The following is an 8,838-nucleotide window of genomic DNA, read 5'->3' on the forward strand; positions in this document are numbered from 1 at the left end:
CTTGCCTTCATGAAATTGTACCATACTCGTTAATAATCATATCTATACATACACACTTACAGAACATTATAATGTATAAATACATTGGTGGGAGATGTAGGGAGGGACACAGGAGTGAGGGAGGCGAGGAGCTAGGGAGAGGAGAGGAGGGATAAAGAGAGCGAGAACTTCCGAGACGGGGGAGACGTAGTAGTGGTTAGTAATGGTTTGGGTGGGTGTGTGGGGGGACCACACTTTCATTCGAATGCGTCAACATGACTCGTCGGCTGTGTTATTTTTCACGAGTAAACTCCTCACATAACACACATAGCACTGTGGTATGTTAACCATAAATTACGAACGGATGTTTGAAATGTATAGTAGTTTTGATGATATCTATTTATATTTTAAGATCACTTCAGTATGTTTCCTTTACTTATGCTTACGGGCTGATATGAAAAGGGCAAGCATAGTTTTGTAAGCAATAACTCTAGAAACGTAAATTTGAAGGCCATTTACTTGTGTTTATATAATTTGTGGCTAATAAGCTACCCATCTCTGTGTGTGTGTGTGTGTGTGGCCATGCAGTCTCTATTCCTTCAGCCTGCCTTGGTCTGTCTTAATGGCGGCTTTTCAATGTCCCTGTGTCCTTATACCTCCTCTTCTTTAATTTCTTTAATTTCCATCTTTCCATTTCCCATTTGCCTTATGTTCACACCACCGCTCTCTCTCTCTCTCTCTCTCTCTCTCTCTCTCTCTCTCTCTCTCTCTCAGGATAATGAAGGAAACACAAACAGTTAAGCAAATATTCCAATACATTTCAATAACAAAAACAAGTCAGTCAAAATACAGATAAAAACAGAAAATAAACACAAAAAAAGACATATTGAAAGCCTGCGCGCCGTACACAACAGCAAAACAAGAAAGATAATAGGAAACTAAGTGAATAGGACCTTATAATCACTCATTCTAGAAAACATCCTTTAAAACACCATATAATCTTAGTTAGGGGCTCCATACAGCTGTGTGGGGGCCTGTAAACTCCCAGCAACACCTCGAACACCGCTGTAACCCCCGCAACACCTCCATAACTCCCAAAAACACCCCCAATCGCCTCTTTTACACTATAAAACCCCTCCGAATCTTCATAATCCACTTCATACCACCAAACACAAACCAAATACTGATGACTGAATATTGTTCCATTAGGGCATAGAAACTGACCTCACGATCTTCCTGACTCCCGTCCTGTGACCTTAGACCTAACTTGACCTCCCCGGGGCATACATGGAATATCTGACACTGGCTAGCCTGGTCAGGGTCAGCGTAGTAGCCGTAAACAAGTCCTGTACATGAAAAGGAAGTGCCAGGGATGGAAGACAGAATGGGATAGTTGACTCCAGGAACGCCGCCGCCAGGGATCAGGGCTGCCAACTTCTTCAATGAGTCTGTCTATGTGTCTTGTCCTCTCGCGCCTAAGCGGTCGTCCACGCTTAAGCGGTTACCATTTGGGGTGTTGTAGGTGTAGCCGTTGTTGTTGAGTGTGGTGGTGAGAGAGAGAGAGAGAGAGAGAGAGAGAGAGAGAGCGACGGGGTGGGGTTGGGGCGTTGGGAGGGTTTAGTGACGTGTCCAATGACTGTATGGTGGTGGTGATGGTTTAATTATCGTCATTATTTTGTTCTTGTTATTATCCAAGTTCCCCTCTGTATAAGGTTAGAGAGGATTGCCTAAGGGTATATGTGAAGTAATGAGAGATAGTAGGCTATTAGTAAGGCTGGAAAAGGACTCTAAATAATAACCCTTAACAGTACCCGACAGTTACGTCTCTTAGGTCTTTAAACACTTCACCCTCCTCATACTCCTCCTCGCTCAGAAATATGTGAAAGAATGGGAGATAGTAGCTTAGTGGAAGGCTGGGAAAGGACTCTTAGATATCATTAAACAATACCTCACTCCTACGCCTCTTCACACTTCACCCTTAAACCCCGCCATGCTTAGAAGTATGTGAAAGAATAGGAGATACTAGGCTAATAGTAAGGCCGGGAAAGGAGTCTAGATAATAACCCTTAACAATACTTCAAAGTTACGTTTCTTGTATCCTTACACACATCACACTTCATCCTCATACCCCGCCATGCTTAGGAGTATGTGAAAAATGGAAGATAATAGGCTTATAGTAAGGTCGGGAAAGGAGTCTAGATAATAACCCGTAGCGATACCTCACAGTTACGTCTCTTCGATTCTCACACACTTCACACTTCACCCTCATACCTCGCCACGTCTTGGAATCACAACTCGTCAGGATAAAAAAAAAAAAGGGATTACAAAAGCTGGTTACGTCTAGCCAATGCATGCGCTGGTCTTGTTTCATCATCGTACATTTTTTTCCCTCAAAGTCGTGAGAATGAAAGCAGCGTGGACAGCGAGTTGTGTTTCTGACGTGCAATCAGAGACAAAAAGGAAGATTAAGAGTTATCGCAAGTGGCATTTTCTGGGTGATGGATGGCCGGGAGAATTGCGTTGTGTTGCTTGCTTTTATCTGGGACCGTGTGTGTGTGTGTGTGTGTGTGTGTGTGTGTGTGTGTGTGTGTGTTTAAGAGAGGGAGTGCGAAATTCTGCCATAACGAATTAACTATTGCTTTTTGTTTCATCTTTCCTCATTCGCTCTTTCAGTGTTTGCTATTTGTATATTATCTTACTCAACGTTTTTTATTTTTTCACATTGGTTGATGTACTACAGCTACTTAAATTAATAGTTTCATAGCTTAAGAGATACACTTTCAATTTCATTTTCTCTCCCATATCTCAGTGTGGTTATGCAGAAATCGTTACACTGCGCTAAATAGTAGCAAAGAATGGCCGTGGTAGAAAAAAGGTTCCAATTATGCATGGGTAAATAGTAAGAGTCATGCGCCTCGTCTTCTTTATACCAGTGTCAAAGGGCGAGTGTTGTAGCCACCGTGGGGAGTTACCGAGCTGAGTTAATTTTGTTCCAAGAAACTGTGATCTCTTTACTCTTTCAGCTACCTCCTAACATTACACTGACTAATAAAATGCAAAATCTATTATTTTTTTGTCCTCGTTTCCCTTGTAGGTTTATATAGACGACATACATTACTTTTAGTGTACTTAGCATTGACATATATGCTAGTGAAAAGGTTGATTGAGTGTTAAATGTAAAGAATGCGTACGGAAGTGAACTGAAAGGATACCGAAAAATACAAGAAAATGAGGAAATTTGTAAGAAACCATCAAGTCCATCATAATAAACCAAACTCACCATTCTTATTCTCGTCCGACTTGTAAATGTTTGATATGTGTAGCTCTCCAGCGACTTAACCCTTTCTGTACTAGGACGCATTTTTACTTTGAGTTTGGGTATAATCAGACGATTTTATTTACGTTAGGGAAGAACTACGGAGGTGGGAAGATTAATGGCCATAATCTTTACTATTCTAATCCTCACATGAGTTTCTGAAGCTGTATAAAATCATCAAATAATAAGCAAAATGAATATGGAAACGCGTCATGGTACTGAATGGGTAGATATTTTTTCTCCTTTTGTATTTGTGAATTCCCAGTTTGATATTCTATATATTTGAGTGATTGTTTAGTTATGAAAGTGAGTGAGAAAAAAGTATATGTATAGTACCTCTAGTTGTTGTCCTTTTGTAGAATCGAAATAGAAATTTCAATATCATAAATGAAAAGAAAGAGGATAAATGGAGAGAGAGAGAGAGAGAGAGAGAGAGAGAGAGAGAGAGAGAGAGAGAGAGAGAGAGAGAGAGAGAGAGTCCGTGGTGGTGGATGATGAATTGGAAACGGTTATGAAAAGAGGTATTAACACACACACACACACACACACACACACACACACACACACACACACACACACACACACACACACACACACACACAAACACACACGTATACCATTATTACCAAGACAACTGTTGAAGGCCAAGGAAAGCAATACTAATGACAACACTATTATTCCTCTTCCTCCTCCTCCTCCTCCTCCTCCTCCTCCTCCTCCTCCTCCTCCTCCTCCTCCTCCTCCTCTTCCATGGACAAACAAGAAAAGTCATTAATCCTCCCAGCAGACACACTCTCCGGAAACTTGTGTTCTGTTATAAAATCCTTGAAATGCATATCTGGAGGCGTGGCGGAGGGAAGGAGATGAAAGGCTGCTAGATAAAGGACTCGGTCGTTTGGGCAATTGTAATCTATTCCTATAATACGTGACCTTCCTTGGAGCGTAGTGAGGATGATGGTGAAGTGACGGGTGAGTGTAAAGGCATGGGAATTGTGTGGTGATGGTAGTGGTGATGGTGGTTGTAGGGACAGTGATAATGAAGGAAAAAAAGGAAGGTTTTAAAGGATGAAAATTGTGTTATAATGCTAATGAATATATGGGGTAAGGAAATAAAAAGAAAAAAAAGGGTTCCAGGGGGAAAGTTTCACGGTAATTATGATGATAGTGATGATTTGATAAAATTGAGGATTCTAACGAAGGAAGGAAGGAAATAAGGAAACTAACTGACTGGAAATATTATTACTCTGGTATGCAGGGGTCACCTAACTTTTTTTCACAGTTGACCAGATAACTGAAAGAATGACGAGCGCGAGCTGCATAGTCATTTTGTTCAATACTTGCAAGCCAGAACGAGAACTCAGAAAAAAGACGAAAGACAACTCAGAGTAAAAAGACGAAAGACATAGTTTAGCATTCCATGTTAATCATGAGTGAGTGGCGTGCAATGCACAAAAACAAAGACAACAGACAACCAACATATTTATTTACTAAAAAGATTATCAAAGAAGGCGACGTTAGCAAAAGCAAAAAAGATTGTTGCATCAGACCTAGTATGCACATATCCGAATCTCGCAGCAAATAAAGTTAGTGAAAATTTTGTGGAATTGTCGTTTGGCGTTCAAGATGTCATCGATGTTTGGTTTGGAATTGCTGCATCCAATAAAGAGAATTGCTTTCAAATGTTCACCAGTCAGTTTAGTTCGATGTGTTGATTTCACACACTTCATTTCTGAAAATGTTTACTCACAGACATAAGTGTTGTTCCAAACAGTGATGCCTTACCAGCTGCAAATTTCCTCAATTTCGGAAACTCAACATCAGGTAAGCAGCGGTACAATTCAACAAGTTTTCCTTCACTGTGCTTCTTTTTCAACAAGTCATTTGCTCGCAAATCAACGAGCTCCAACTGTAGTTCAACTGACAGATCATCATGGTTACAATCAAACGGATTGTGGAACAGAAGCATGTCACTCTCAATTCCGTCAAGATCTGAGAATCTCTTAAAAAAAAACTTCTTCAAGACATAAATAATCTTTTTCGGAAAATCGAGGTTGACATCTTCGGCGATTATAGCGCAAAATTCTTTGAAACAGTGAAAATGAGAAAAGCTTCCTCCTTTCAGTTGCTCTTCAAACAATGACAGCTTTTTTCGAAAACCTTTGATGATTCTGTAAAGATCACATCATGAGGTTATCCTTTCCTTGAAGTTTCAAGTTCATTTAATTCATGTGGGATGTGATGACAGTCAGGTAGGATCTGACAACTGTGGATGAGCTCTATCTTTTTCAGTGAGGAAAAAAAATCTATTTCTTTTCTGAGCTAGTAAAAACGAAACAGGACTTTACTGCAGCTGAGCCACCTCACTTGTGTAATAAGGCAAGTCACAGAAATCAAAATAAAAACCCCGGAACTGACGATGCTTGAGTGCATGTCCCCCAATGAAGTTCGCAGCAGAAACGACTGCTTTCAGTGCACAAGAAATATTTAAATAATTAAATTCAAATTGTATCGCAACGTCTCGTTTTCCATACGTTTTATCAAGCAAATTTAAGTACCGTCGGCGGGCCTGATGATAAACTGACGTCGCGGGCCGGATCCGGCCCACGGGCCATAGTTTAATGATCTCTGCTCTATAGTGATGATGGTGAATATGATGGTGAGGGTATGGAATCTAAAAAAAGAAAAGAAAAAAAATAAGTAATAAAATATATGAAAATTACTGTATAGCCTTGTGCTAATGATGATGATGGTGGTGATAGCGAAAATGATAACAGTGAATGATGAATGAAAGAGACTGATAAAAATGCAATAATGATGATGATGGTGCTGATAACAATAATGAGGGTGATCGTAGCCACGCTGGTGATGAATGGTGAAGGTAGAAAGTAAGCGTAGGAATGGTTAGAAGAATGAAGACATATGATGATAGTGATGATAGTGATGACGACGATGAGGATGGTGGTCGTAATGGTTTAGTTACTTTTTTGGAGATGAAGAGAAAGGGGAAAGGAGAAAACAGGAGAATATGGAAAGGGAAAGAGAAAAGAAGAAAGAAAAAGACGAAGAGGGAAAAGAGAAGAGAAAGAGGGCAGGAAGACAAGGAAATAGAGGAGGAGGAACTGGAGTATGAGGAGGAGGAGGAGGAGGAGAACACTACTGGAAAAGAGGAAGAATTATGGAAGGAGGAGGAGGAGGGGAAAATGAAACTGGAGAGAGAGAGAGAGAGAGAGAGAGAGAGAGAGAGAGAGAGAGAGAGAGAGAGAGAGAGAGAGAGAGAGAGAGAATGTTCACTCTTACGTCATACTTTCCTTCAAAATAAAAGAAAAGAAATCTTCAGTCAGACTTCGCCTTCCTCCTCCTCCTCCTCCTCCTCCTCCTCAGTCGACTGTCAATCTTCTTTCCTGTCATACCATGTCTTTTACTTCCCTCCTCCCCCGGCCCCTCTCTCTCTCTCTCTCTCTCTCTCTCTCTCTCTCTCTCTCTCTCTCTCTCTCTCTCTCTCTCTCTCTTCACCATACCAACATTTTTTTATCCTCTATTCTTTTCTCGTTTACTTTTCATTTCTCCTCCTCCTCCTCCTCCTCCTCCTCCTCCTCCTCCTCCTCCTCCTCCTCCTCCTCCTCCTCCTCCTCCTCCTCCTCCTCCTCGAGCTGGTCCTCATCATTGTCGTCCTCGTCGTCGTACTACTACTGCTACTACTACTACTACTACTACTACTACTACTACTACTACTACTACTACTACTACTACTACTACTACTACTACCACCACAGCCGCCACCACTGCCCACTACACCCTGCATTTGTTTTCCCAGAATTCATGTTTCCTTCTGACAATTAATTTTTCCTCCTTTTACTTACATTTTAGTTGCTGCTTTCCACCCTAAGCAATTTTCCGCTTCTATTCTTTTTCCTAATTAAAGAAGAGGCATTATGTGAAATATTCTCTTGAGTTTTTAGAAGTGGTGCGTAGATATTAACCGCATTTGTTTCGAAAAATATTAAGACACTAAAACACCAAGACTTTTTTTGATGGATATATATACTTTTTATATCATCTGTAATCTTAGAAGGAAACTTTTAATGATAAGAAAAATAATATGTAAAGGTCTGGAACTTAGTTAACTATTTCAATACTGAGACGCATTTTTACCTTGAATTTTGGGTATGATTAGACGATTTGCATTAGAAAGGGTCTGTAGAGGTCAAAAGGATAGTGGTCTAAGTTTTCACTCTTCTAACCTAACATAGATTTCTGAAGTTGTGTAAAATCGCCAAAAAAATGACCAGAATGAATAGGAAAAAGCGTCATGGTACTGAAGATATAAAAATAAAAAGTATATGGTTTAAAAATACCAGCTAGTAACTGGAATATGCTCCTTATTTAACCGTCTTACTGTGTCTCGTACAGGGACTACCACAAGTTCCCATATCTTCTCATGATCTTACTCTCTTACCAGTACGTCAGCGTCACCATAAAGCTCAATGGTAGAATTTAAGAGAGCATTTCCATAGTGAAGCGGTGGTGGCGCAAACTAAAGTATAATGAGGGGAGAGTCTTGGTGAAGGGAAGAAAGGTTGGTGGGTAGTGTTCAAGGATCAGGTAGCAGGAGAAGCCAACCTTTTGTTCTTTTTGGCACTTCGTTAGTTAGGTTGGTGGTGGTGGTGGTGGTGGTCAATGATATGGAGAAACGGGAGGGAAGGATGAGATGTAAAATATGAAGTGAGGGATTAGAGAGAGAGAGAGAGAGAGAGAGAGAGAGAGAGAGAGAGAGAGAGAGAGAGAGAGAGAGAGAGAGAGAGAATAATTAGCAGTTCTCCCACTATTTCTTACCCACCAGCGAGTCTGTAAGAAATACGAGTTGTTTGTTATGTAGGGATGAGTTTCCAGCTAGAATCTTACTCAACTATAGAAATTTCTCAGACTCTACACCAAATATTCTGCTTTTTTTTTTAATTCATTATTTATTGCTCTACTTAAAGTATTTGATTTATATTTTGCTACTTTTCCTTTCCATAATATTCTCCCAGTGTTTCTTGTAGACATTTGTACGCTTGTGAATGCTTAATTTTATTTTATTAGTAATATTTTTTTATGCAAGAGGGAAATCCGACCAAGGGGAACAAAAATTGTGGTAAAAAAAAAAAAAAAGGCCCACTGAGATCCCAGTCCCTAAATAAGCTGAATAGATAATAGTCAGAGAGGGACTCCCAGGATGATAACAGAAGTCATCTTTTTTTTTGTTGTTCTTTTTTTTTATTTTATTTTGCGTGAAGAATGTATATGTAGGTAGTGGAAGTAGTGTTGTGTGAAGGAAGAGAGTTGCGTTTAGAGGGCAGGCTGTGACTGCCCCCTTGTGTTGTGATACACAAAGGGAAAGGTTCAGCGAGGTCACAGTTGGCTTTAATGAAAATTCACAGCACCCCCCTGAACCAGTGCTATTAGACTTCACTGGGAGTAATTATCGTTTCGGCAGGTGTCTGCTGCCTCCTCCATATAGTTTTGCTGAACTAACATTTTTTTACCTTAACATATTTCCTTTT

Source organism: Portunus trituberculatus, chromosome 14 (genome assembly GCF_017591435.1).
Source record: "Portunus trituberculatus isolate SZX2019 chromosome 14, ASM1759143v1, whole genome shotgun sequence".
Lineage (NCBI taxonomy): Eukaryota > Metazoa > Arthropoda > Malacostraca > Decapoda > Portunidae > Portunus > Portunus trituberculatus.